The following is a 13,319-nucleotide window of genomic DNA, read 5'->3' on the forward strand; positions in this document are numbered from 1 at the left end:
TCTTCATGACCATGAGATAGGGGCTTCCTGGCAAATTGCTTAGGTTTGATTGTTCTTTCCTAAAAACTGAGAATGGGGTCCCAATTGGCCTCCTTGGGTCTGGTTAATATTGCTGAATAATTGATGTGCTCACATGATCTTCTCTCTCGAAAACAGTCTGAAGGTTCTCAAATTTAATGGGTCTTTCCTCTTATCTCCCATTTTCTCCCATTAAGTCATCCTTGTCCTACCTGCTCCTCCTTCCTGGCAGTGAAGGAATGCAGCTGTGTACAAATCGCTACCTTTGCAGATGCTGCCCCCTAGTGGCAGAGTCAGAGTTAGAAAATACACAACCCCAGGTTATGTTACCTATTTAGCTTAAGAGATTCAGCAAAGACAGTAACAATGATGTGGAAAAGACGGCTAGTTTGAATAGGGAGTTGAAAGCAAGTCCTCCTGGGGAGGTGACATAAAGCAAGACATGCAAGATAAGACCCATCAGTGCAAATGTCCATTTGAAGAGCATTCCCGACAGAAGGAAGAATTTGGCCTCCTCAAGGAACAGAAAGATGGCCAGTGTCCTTACATCAATGGTCATCGGTAAGGAGGTAGCAACTCACCCAGGGTCATGTACGATGTGTCCCAAAGAAGCAAGAATGGAAGCTGCAGTCCTGACTTCCAGGCTTGGCTGCTTATCCAGGGACGGGACTCTGAGAAAGTTACCAGCTGAATTATAATAGTCCAGCCAGAAAGGATGAGGGTCTGCCTGAATTACAATGATGGAATCAAGAAGAGGAGGTGAGTTCAAGGATTTTGTAGAGTAGAATCAGATATTATGTGATTAAATTTGACAGAATTTATAAATGTGAGCAACTAACCTCATCACTCATACACACCTTCATCTTTAACACAAAAAGACTAAGAGAGTTGACCAGGTAGATATAAGATACAAACTACCAATCACTTTCATAAGTTAATTTGTTTGTGAATGTCAGCTTTCCAGATTGGTAAGGAAATGGGCACACGTGTAGTTATAGATGGTTAACTGTGAAACGTGCATGTCTGAGAATGGGACCTGTGTTCACGGGGTCTGATATCACACGGTACTTCCTTTTTTAGCAACATTATCTCCACGAATAAGGGTTTATTGTGACATTAGTGATTCCTATACATATTAAGATGAAATTAATAAAACTTTATATTTTCATATGGGTAGAATCTATAATCATCTCACAGACCACAAAACATACCTGCAAAGGGCAGAAAAGTCTCAAAGAGAAACAACTGTCAATTTGTGTGTTTTTTTTAATTCCTGTTTCTTTAACTTGCCACTTTTTGCACACAAGTGCAAAGGTAAATAGACCAGGATGAAATTAGTTAAGACAATGAGTTGGACCATGTAAAAAAGAGAAAAGTCCTGAAGGTACCCATGGGATTTATGTGTCCCTTCATTTTCACTACAGACTGAAAAATTAATAATTATACCCCTCTTATAAAATAGTGATAACATCGATTACTCATCTACATAAAAAGATACCTCTACTTCTTAATTTTAGACAAACAATCATGGTTCTCAAAGTATAGATCAAGGGCCAACAGCTTCACCTTTACCTGGGAAATCATTAATATTAGAGATTCTTGAGTCTCACTTCAGACCCTGCATCAGAATCTCTGGTAATAGCAAGTCCTTGAGTGATTCTGATGCAGGCAGAAGTTTGAAAATCGCTGTAGACTGCCGGTCAAGATGGCAGCACAGGTAAACAAGGCTCGCCTCCTTGCACAACCACATCAAAATTACAACTCAGTTATAAAACAATCATCACTCAGAACCATCAGAAATTGAGTTGAATGGAAGTCTGACAACCACAGAATTAAAGAAACCACATCCATCCAGACTGATAAGACAGGCAGAGATGCAGAACAGGCTGGTCCCATATACATGTGTGGTGGATAAAGATTTGGGAGGGATATCTTGGGAGCAAGGAGTCCCAGCACCACATCAGGACCCTCAGCCCAGGGTTCCAGTGCCAGGAAGGTAAGTTACCATAAATTCTGGCTGCAAAAACCAGCAGGGATTGAGTTGGTGGGAGAAACTTCTAGAGTCCCCAGCAGTTCCTCTTATAGAACCTACACATGGACTGACCTATCCAGACTCAATCCCTCTGGGCTCCAGCACCAGGGTAGCAGCTTCAAAGTCACCAGTGGCACACAGGGAGGAACAGAAGTGTCTGGCATCAAGGCAAGAGCTGGGGGACAGCTTTCTCCCAGATAGAAAGGCAGGCAGAGCCACAGAGGCCTCAGGCGGGTACCATCTATGAGACTCCATCAAACTGGCTAACACTGCCCCACCCTGGAGATTCCCTGAGGCTCCATCCCACCCAATTTACAGCCGTTAACAGTAGCTTTTCCATATGAATGGCTGGTCTTGGGTCAAGCTTCATAACTTCCTAAAATTTAGGTGGCAAACACAAGGCACGCTGGCTGAATCTGGCCCTCCACCTTGTTTTATCCTACCAGGCACCTTATTTCTACCAGGCGGCAGCGCCAAGCTCTCACTTAACTGTTAAAAAGTAGTTACATTTAAACAGTCCTAAAATTATATTCGGCCCTTTGAATGCAACCATAAGGATGATGTGGCCCCTGGTGGAAATGAGTTTGACACCCCTGCCCTAAATCCTTTCAAACAAGCAACAGAGGAAAAATTCATAGGAAATGGAGTAGCCAAAGAACTTACACACATGGCCCATGGACATGAACAATCAGATGGGGATTGCCTGTGGGAGCTGGGGGAGCTGGGCAGAGAGGGTCAAAGGGGAAAAATTGGAACTAATAGCATAATCAATAAAATATAATAATAAAAAGAAACTCACTGTGGAGTCTTTTATGTCTAGCAAAGGATTTGGCATTTTAAAAGGATATGCTGCCCATGAATCAAATGATGATCTGAGGTTTTTTTCTCAGTAAGTTCTGAAAAAAAATCTTGTTTAAGATGTCTGAGTGACAAAGGATTCACTTTAGCATTAAGTTATTTCCTAAATGCAAGAAATAAAGAATGAGCTTTGGACAAGTTTTCCTACTGGTGATGTTGGGAGCAGATAAAACTGGTTTTCTGGGTCCCAATTGTACTCAGAGCTTTGCTTTGGGGATGTACAGAAAATGTAGTGTTTCTTAAAGCTCCTCACTTCAGCACCACCCTACCACCATCACCAAGAAATAGGTGTACTCAGAAATGTTAAGAGAAAAACCAAAACCTGCAAGAACTCCTGTGTAGGTTCAGAGTCATCAGCAATAAAGATGATCCTCTTCTGTGCTTTCAGATCACGTCCCAATGACCAGCCTAGGAAATGCACTCAACACACACCTGAAAGTGATGGATTCACAAATATAACCTTGACGCCAAGGAAGACGGTTCTATGGAAGTATTCAAATGATACATTTCACTCTATTCACCTTATTCTTTAGTACTTGTATGAATAAAATGCTAACTTTTAGGAGGTTTTCTTGTAATGACTCAAGGGCCCTCCTCAAGCTGTCCGAGGTGGTGGATTATTGTGGACACCTGACAGACTTCAGTTATAACTCAAGGCAGGCGGTCCTCTCACAGCTTCCTGTTCCCCGAATGAATGCTGCCTTGGGCTCTGGCCAGATGAAGGGTTTTCCAGTGTTAGGGGGGCTGTACCTCCTTTCTTCTCTGATTTGGACTTGCGCTGGAGAACAACCAGGTATTTACAGACTACTAGGAGAGACAGTGGAAAGCTGATGATCGATAATGAGGCTACTTCTTTGACTTTCCGAATCTGAACATTTCAATCTGCTGCTACATTGTTAATAACAAAGGGCGTACGCTGCACGATCAGCTTCGGGTGGTTGTGGTTGGAATGCCTTGTTTTCCCACCTGGCTTCACCCCTGGTCGCTTCCTTTGCCCCACAATATCCCCTCCCCTTTAAGGAGGGCTTATCACCCTGTAAGGAAAGTGGGGTTGGTTGAGTAGAGAACAGGTGTCCATATATCCGAGATGGAAAGGTTATCTTGGCTTCAGCTATGAAGCATGATGTTTGGGAATAAACCTTAAAGAGAGAAATGCATTCGCAATATACATGTATGTATCGAAGCTTGACTCTGGATTCTAAACTATTTCACAGCGACCTTTATGTTTTTAGCCTCATAAAGCAAGATGTCGAGTGATTGGGATTACTTGTAACAAAAATGCTGACGATGGAGCCAAGAGAGTTACTATGTCCCAGTACGTTTTCAAGATACAGAGTCTGGTCCACCCCCAGAATTTGTTATTTGACATACACACTTAAGGACCTCTGGGCATCCATTCTTAGTGCTGTTTCTAAAGAAAAGTAAATGAACTCTCACAGCTGGAGAGACTAATTCAGGATTCTGACAAACGGGAGTCCCATATCCCTCAGGGATTTTGAAGGCTTCTTGTATAGAGGAGACCTGAGGTACATAGTAAAACGCGTAGACCTCTGGGTCCCACTCCACACCTTATTAATTGGATTTCTGGGAATTTGGCCAAATAATTTGCATTTTTAAATTTTTTTATTGTTGCTCTATTACAGTTGTCCCAATTTTCCCCCTGCCCCACCCAAACCTTGTTCCCGCAATCATTCCCCACCCTGTTGTCCATGTCCATGGGTCATTTGTACTTGTTCTTGAACTAGGCTGTTCCCCTTCTCTTTCCTCCCTTATCTCCCACCTTCCTCCTCTCTTGTCCCTGTCACTTTGTTCCTTGTTTCCATGCCTCTGGTTCTATTTTGCTTGTTTGTTTTGTTCATTAGGTTCCTGTAATAGGTGAGAACACGTGGTGTTTGTCTTTTGAACAATTATTACAAATGAATTCACGGTAGAATTTTGATAAAAATCCAGAGAGTTCATAACTTCTAACCGAAATTGGAACTCAATGTGAAGTCACTTTATGCACATGCTCATAGTGAACAAAATAAACTCTCAGAAGATTTGACAAGGCCAAGGCCCTTCAATTCTTCCCTGCAATATATGAGTTTGTGTTGATAATTTCTATATGCCAAATTCTCTGAGATCTAATACTAATGCATTATCTCATTTGAACTCTTCTAACTAGCTATTCAGCATATTAACTTGGATGTCCAAATGTATCTTTAAATTATTATATCTAAAATAAAATGCATGCACTCTTTAAAAAAATCTCAAGCCCCCCTCTCCCCAGTTTTGTTTATCTCAGTTAACAGGAGCAGCATCTATTCAGGGTTTTTTTTTTTATTTGTTAATTTTAGAGAGAGGAAGGGAGAGGGGAGAGAGAGAGAAATGTTGATTTGTCGTTCTACTCATTGATGCATTCATTGGCTGATTCTTGTATGTGGCCTGACCAGGGTTTGAACTCACAATCTTAGGTATTGAAACAGTGCTCTAACCAACTGAGCTACCCAGCCAGGGCCTATTTGGGTTCCTTTCGAATTATCGCTTTCCCTTCCCCAGCCCCACATCCACATGCATCCATGATGTTTCTAGAATCCCACTGGTTCTCACCATCTCTTCCACAACAACTCAAGTCCAAGCCTCCAGTAGCCAGTCTTGGTCTAATTTAATATCCTTAGAACTGATCTCCCTGATTCCACTCCCAACATTCTCCTACCCACCAGAACAAGCTTCCCAAATCATAAGTCAGATCCTATGTACTCCATACCACACTTGCTGTGGTTCATTACATTCTGACCACACTGGCCACTTCCTGGTTTGGGAAGTCACCAGCCAGGGTCTTTGCACTCTTAATCCCACTGCCTAGAATGACAAATGACTTAATGCTCAAGATGCCCTCTTTCTCTCTGTGTAAAGGAAGAATGCCTAGTCTATCTGCCACATATGAGCCAAAAAGAAAGAACGGACAGGTCGATGCGTTTATGTTAAGTCACTTTCATGATTCTAGTACCAAGATTCTCCAGTGGTTAGAAATTACTGGCAGCTAAAGATGGCTTTAGTATGGTGAACGGTTACCCATAAAAGCTCATCAGTCCCTCCACAGGTTAAGCTTCCAGTGGTTCTATGCCTGCCCCTTTCAAAGAGCACGGAATTCCTTCTCAGATTTTCCAATGTATTCTCTGAATTGCCAGCAGTTCCAAATTACTCTGGGATTTAACTGCCAAAACCTGTATTTCACCATCCTGCTTTAGCAAACTTCAATGCTTTAATTAAAAATATAGCTTCAACTGTCTTCTGGTTGATGAGATATAATATTTCTTGAAGTCACGAACACTTTTCAATCCTGTATCAGCAACCTCTAGGATATTTCACCCTTTGACTTCATCACAACTCCAAGTTTCCCTCTGTTTTAGGTCTCCTAAAACACAGCCCAGTGCTCCCCTCTTTCTGAGCAATGGATGGTGTTGTTCATGTATTCACTTAACAAATACTTACTGTTTATTGTGGGCTTGTTCTTGGTTCTAAGTAATGCAACAATGAGAAATAAACCAACCAAATCTTCATTCTCATGGACCTTCCATTCTCGTGTGAAGAGAACAATATTTTAGAGCAAATAATTACTAGGTACAATTAGTAGTAAAATAAAAAAAGTATCAGAAAAGTGCCCTCTGTTAACCTATCTATGATCACTGGATTTCTATTCCAACTTTGTCGGTTTTAGTTTGGTCAAGTGTCTGTATTGCTTTGGAAAGTACCCAGATTAAACAGAGATACCAGGATTAGAACAAAGGTTGTGCTTTTCAGGAGTTGAAGCTGGGAATAAGGGCTGGCTGACCATTGCCCATAATTACGAATACAAACACCATAGTGGAGATGTCTTCCACTTAGAACTGTAAAATGGGGCATCTAAGATCTTGTTTGGGTTAGTGCTTATGCAGGTGTAGGGTCACCTGGATGATTCTCGGAGGTGGGAGGGCAAGCGAGTGTTTCAAGGGGGAAGGTAAGACTATAACAATCACCTCTCAAATCGGTTTTCCTCTACCAAGGGCAGGGGCGGGGGCGTGTCTTTTATCGTTAACTGGCCTTGGGCTTCCCTGACTTTCCGTGGTACCGTTGGATTATCTGACACTTTCTACTTTCTACCTCCCAATAGTGTACGTGCGATGCAGCCCCTCTCTGTTCCTGACCAGAGTCAAGTCAACCGCATTTGGTAATGATCTACCGGTGGGCCCTGGAGAAGTGTTTCTGGGAGACTGTTGTCCTGTAACCTCGGTGTATCAAAGATTTTATGAGTTTCGATACCATCCTAGTAATTGTAAGATTAGGATGCAGGTAATGATATACCTACCTAACTAACTAAATCTTCTTAGAGGCTTTCAGGCCACAAACTGCATACCATGGTTTTGGTTTGGGGGTATTTTGTTGTTTTAGTTTCTTTATATTCTAGTAATAAGACAAATTGATTTTTGCCCGATGTTATTATAATGCAGGAAGGTAAAAGTGCACAGTGTCCACTGGTCAGTCAGTTGTACCTCCCGCCAGAGAATGCAAAAGGGAATAAGATGCACCCTGGCCAGTGAGGCCCAGCTGGTTTGAATGTCATCCCATAACCAAAGGGTTGTGGGGTCCATCCCTGGTTTCTCTCTCTTCCTTCTGTCTGTCTGTCTGTCTCTCTCTCTCTCTCTAAAAGCAATGAAAAAATGTCCTAGGTAAGGATTTAAAACAATTTTTTTAACTAAATAAGACATGGAACTCATCTTACTTGTAGAAAAGAATGGGCATGTTTTATTTTTTTTGTTCTCTATATAAGGGGTCAGCAAATTACTACAGCCCACAGGCTTGATCTGGCCCACCACCTACTTATGTGGTCCATGAGCTAAGAATAGATTTTTAAATGCTTACATGTTTAGAAGATAACAAGAAAAATAATATTTGGTGATAGGTTAAGAAGTATAAAATTCAGATATCAGTGTCCATTAATTCAGCTTCACTGGAACACAACCATGCTCATTTACTCATTCATTTATTTATTGTCCACAGTTATTTTCATTCTAGAAGGGCAAGGTGGAGTAGCTGGGCCAAAGGCTACATAGCCCATCCCTGCCCAATTGTAAAAAGTTAACTACATAGCTTCATATACCTCCAAATTTTTAGAGTGCTTCCTGGCTGCAGGCAAGTGGAGAAAGAGTTTAAGTAGTTGACATATCTGACATTTTCAAATGACATCTTCAAGTGACAACCAGTCCCGTCCCCTGACATCTCAGCTCCCACCGGAGAGCCTGGTGCCCCTTCCTGGTTCGGGGGTTGGGACGGGCAGAATAAGGGCATCAGTCCGATGCAGGGTATGGGTAGGTTGAAAGCCTCACAGGTAACCTGGGTGCTTTGCCTTCACACATAACCAATCTCACCCCACCCAGCTTCCAGTAAGAAACCCTGAGAAATGTGTCATTTCCTTTAACTTCTTCTCTATTTAAAAACTAAAGAACAAAGGCTTAATGCCTTTTTTAAAACAAAGTTTAATATTATCTTCATGTTCCTATAAAAATATTAGGAGGCTGATGACAGTTAGTGTCTGGGCCAGATAAGCTCATAGGAGAGTTTCCCTTGTGGTCAATAAATATTGAGGATAAACGGAAAACATGCACCAGTATTCACTGTGCGGTCCCCAGATGATGAGATTAAATTTTCACATTGACTATGCTACACCGTTCACATTTCCTTCAAAAATGTTATTTCTGAAGAACATAAACCTATGTAAAGTATTCTTTGTAACTAGATGTATCTGTTACTCATCTATTATTCTAAGGTCGTGCTCAGTATCTCAAGGCCTAAAATCTGGAGAAAAGCTTCTCAAGAGAAGAAATTATGAATGCTTTCTTGGTAACATAAATGATCACCTTGAGGCAATCTTATTTAAACGCACGGGGCAGGTCCTCTCACCTCCTGTGGACCATGCCCTATAACAAGTTAATTCTTCTGGCCTCTTAGAAAACAGCTCTCTCTTTCCCACTAGGAAGATGCCTTTTAATGTGTGTGCCCATTTTTTAGAGATGTTGACTGAACCAACTAATTCCTAACAAAATCTTTAAGTCAATGTATGCACTTCCTTTGTCTCCTCAGGAACTCCCAGGGAATCATCTCCTTTTTATATCTGAAATCATCTTTTTGTCACTGTTCTCCGATCTCGAAGCTTCAATACCTGTGGCCTGTGTTGTCCCTCTGTGAGTCTACCAAACTGGTTTCGTGTCATCTCCACTGTCTTTACTGGTTAGGGGAGGAGAGGAGAGCCGAAGCCTAGAGATGAGTGCGGGGTTGACCAAGCCTTCGGGAGACTCTTACTCTCTCGGTGCCACGTTGTTCTGTGTTCCCCATCTCTCAGCTCTGCTACTTATTACCAGTAGCTCTACCTACTTATTACCTGCTACTTATTACTTTGGGGAAGTTACTTACTAACTCTGTGCCTCAGACTCCCCACCTTGGAAGTGGAGTGAATAGTGCCTATTTCATAGATATGTGGTACGGAGTAAATGACACAATGCAGGTAAAGAGATTAAACAGCGCTTGACTCGTAAAATGTGTGTAGTGGCCGGCACCCTCGTTCCTTCAGTTAATTCTCTTCATGGTGGTATAAAGCTGTGTATACAGGTACTAGGTCTCATTTTGCCATATATGTAGTAACTCTTAGCCTGAGAAATCATCTTGTTGTAATTATAGTGTTCATGTTACAAATTCTATTTCTTATCTCTTAGCCAAGACCCACTGGGAATGTTTGAGGTCCTAATTAAATCAATGATAGTAGACTGATCACTATAAATTCATAGACTAGGGAGAGAGGTTTATTAGAATAGTACTTTTAACTAGTTTAATGTTAAATATTTGAACTTTATCCATGATTGATGAGATAGGACTCTTATTGGCTCATTTAGACCCTGCCTTTTATAGATGGTTTCTGATCAGCTAATAGCGATCTGGTGGTATATTTGGGAGACCCTTCCCTTATATAAAGCTTCCTAGGTTCCACTGTTAAACTATTAACTCATTTTCTTTTTTTAAAAGTTTTTATTGTCACTATATTACAGTTGTCCCAGTTTTTCCCCCTTTGCTGTCCTCTGCCCAGCAACCCCCCCCCACAGTCAATCCCTACACCATTGTCCATGTCCATGGGTCAGTCATACATGTTCTTTGACTAGTCCCTTCCCCTTCCTTCCACCATTATCCCCTCCCCACTCCCCTCTGGTCTCTGTCAGTCTGTCCCATGTTTCCATGCCTCTGCTTCCGTTTTGCTTGTTAGTTTAATGTGTTGTTGTTAGTTTAATTTGGTGTTGTTGTTGTTGTTGAACTAAGGTGAGGAAAGGATGACAGCATAGGTTGGGGGTCTGACCTTCAATCACCAGGCCTTGCATAGGTATCAACCCCACTCCTCCATGTCTTCGTTTCCCTTTCTCTAGCCATCCCGCTCCTATAAGAATAAGCACAGGAAATGATGCAAATACACAAGGTGGCCCCGCGAAAAGATCAGGAATAGCAAATTTATACATTGGAAAGACAATCAACCAGGAAGCTGAGGTGAGCTTACTTAAAGTATGTGGACTAATGCAGTTCAAGGGTGTTTTATAACAGGAAACAACAAGGTTTTGACAAGGAAATTGTATAAACGCCTGCACTTCCGATTCAGCAAAGGCTGGTTAAGGCATTCCTTCCTCACTGGGGGTGTTGATCTTTCTAGCAGCCCCTGGTCTGCCTGGCAGTAATCGGCATGTTAACCGGCTTGAACCACATGGACTCAGATGGTCTCTCAGGAGCCATGGAGGACGAGGCAGAAAGTGGAACATTTTTACCAAAGTCCACATCAATAGAATATTGAATAGAAATGTTGTAAAATTAATACCAAACCAGAGAATGTGGACTTTGATAAGGTGGAGATAATCCATGATAATATGCACTCAGGAATATCTTAGACTCTGTCCTTAAAGGATTAAATGCCCGACTAGCAGGGAGTACATCTCCTAAATGATATGGCTTTCCCTTCCTGAGCAGTGAGAAGGGAAATTCTGAATACCCACAGATGTATATATTATGAACTTCGATGTGGCTCTCTGGAGGGAGGGAGCTGCACACTTAGAGAGATGGTAAACACTTTTTAAAATTTGAGGTGTGTTATGGATGTTATATTAAATCAGATATATATTACACACCTCTGATATATTTTATGGTTAAGAAAAGCAAAAATACTGATACTGCTAGGCATATACAACTTATATTAATGCTTTTAGAACATGATCCAAATATTTTGATTCAAAACATTACTTCTTTGCTCCCCCTTGTCCACCCCTCCCTGGGGCTCAGGAACACGAGGGTCTCTGAGACGAAAGAGGAGGCTACACTGTGAGAATGCTGATCCTTTTTCTCTTTGCAGAGCGACAAGGATTTTTGCACTGGAAACACTAGCTCGGCTCATCTTTCTCCACCTGGGGATTCAGAAGCTGGTACAGTCCCTGTAGCTGTGACTGCAGGAGGAGTGTGTCTGAGAAGCTGGAGTGCTGTCTTGGGGTCCTGTTTGTCATCTTACACTTTTTAATGTTTTAGATGATTTGATTTTAATGGGATGGACTTTGTTGTTTTACGATCCTTTATTTAGAAGGCTCTGCCTCTGTTTTTAACTTCATAAGGAGTTATAATAAAACGGCTTTTCTTCTAATGGGCTAGCTGTTATTTCTTAATGCAGTATGCCGCGGTGACACCTCACCACCTGTACAACTTGTATCTGGAAGCGCCCATTGCCATTAGTGGTTTAGTGCCTGGAGACCGAGGTTAATTCTAGTCATCCTGAATGACACAACCTGGGAATCTAGTTAATTTGTTTGGGACTGGCTAGAATAACCTTCATTTTGCTGGAAGCAAATGAAGTTAGAGTTAATGTGTGAAACCTTTCCTGTTTCACACACACTATTCAGTTCTAAGGGGAAAGGGAGGTAAAGACCCCTGGAAATGTTCCCATTTTGCTAACAGGGGCCCTGAAGGCCAACACAGAGAAAAGCTTATTCCAAGACCATGAAAGCAGGAGGTGCTTTGACTACTGGTCCCATCCCACCACCAAGCCCAAAATCAAACTGAAGTCTTTTCAGTGTCCTCTGGACAGAACTGGTCCGGAAACGGGATAGGCCTCTTCTTAGGTGACATTTGTAATCGTGTCCAGAAAAAACCTGTTTGCAGTATTATAAATAGTTTAATCACACCTACCCTCCAGGTTTCTCAAAAAATCGAAATACTATGGAGCAGAATACAAGAAGAAGAAAAAAAGTTTTTGAACAGTGAACCCAATAAGAGTCCAATATCCTAGAGCAGAAGAAATATTACTTTTATTTGTTTGCTAGTGTTTCCATGACAAAGTACCATAGACTGGCTTAAACAACGGAAACTTAACCTTCTCACGATCCTGGAGGCTGAAGTCTGAGATCAAGGTGTTGGCAAAGTTGGTTTCTCTGGAGACCTCTCTCCTTGGCTTGTTGATGGCCATCCTCTCTTTGTGTTTTCACACATGGTCTTGTGTGTGTGTGTGTGTGTGTGTGTCCTAATATGTTCTCATTATTATTATAACCTCAGGACCCAGAAATCAATTGATCATACTCTATAGCATAGCCGACTAGTATCATTCATCTTTGTGAAGACCCTCTAATTGTATTATTTTTCTTTTATCCCATTCCCTGATTCCTAATGATCACCCTTAAAGGTGGGTAATGTCCATCCTTCCATACTACTTTCCAAGTGTTTTTTACATATGTGCAAATGTGAAAAATATTTTATTGTATGTTTATAAACAATGTACTGTTATTGGCCTTAGGGGTTTTTCTTGTGTTTTTTAAACTTATTTTTATTGTATTTTTCCATTACCATTTATCTCCCTTACACCCTCTTCCACCTAAACTCATCTCCCCTTACCCCCTGCAAGGACCATACTGTTGTTGAATCCATGAGTTCTTTTATTCACCTTTCTGTGTAGAGCTAACTCCATGTTTCTAAGTGAAATCTAATCTATTCCTCTTTATTGTTGTGTTGTATTCCCTAAAATTCTTTCCTGCCTCTCTGAGTTCCAGAAACTATGACCCAATTCTCTCAAGCACTCAGAATGCCTTTGGTATTACTTTCCTATTGCTGCATAACAAATCACCACAAATCTGGCAGCTTAAAGCAATACCACTCATTACCTCACAGATGTGAGATCTGAAGTCCAAGTGGGCTCAGCTGGCTTCTCTACTTAGGGTCCCATGGGGCCAAAATCACAGTGTTAGCCAGGCTGGGCTCTTATCTACAGGCTCTGGGAAAGAAACTTTCTGAGCTCATTTAAGCTGTTGGTCAATTCAGTTCTTATCTCATTAAATTTACAGATAGACCTTTGTCTTATCCGTTGTATCTGTGACATGAATTAACATTT

This window comes from Desmodus rotundus, chromosome 5 (assembly GCF_022682495.2).
Source record: "Desmodus rotundus isolate HL8 chromosome 5, HLdesRot8A.1, whole genome shotgun sequence".
NCBI lineage: Eukaryota > Metazoa > Chordata > Mammalia > Chiroptera > Phyllostomidae > Desmodus > Desmodus rotundus.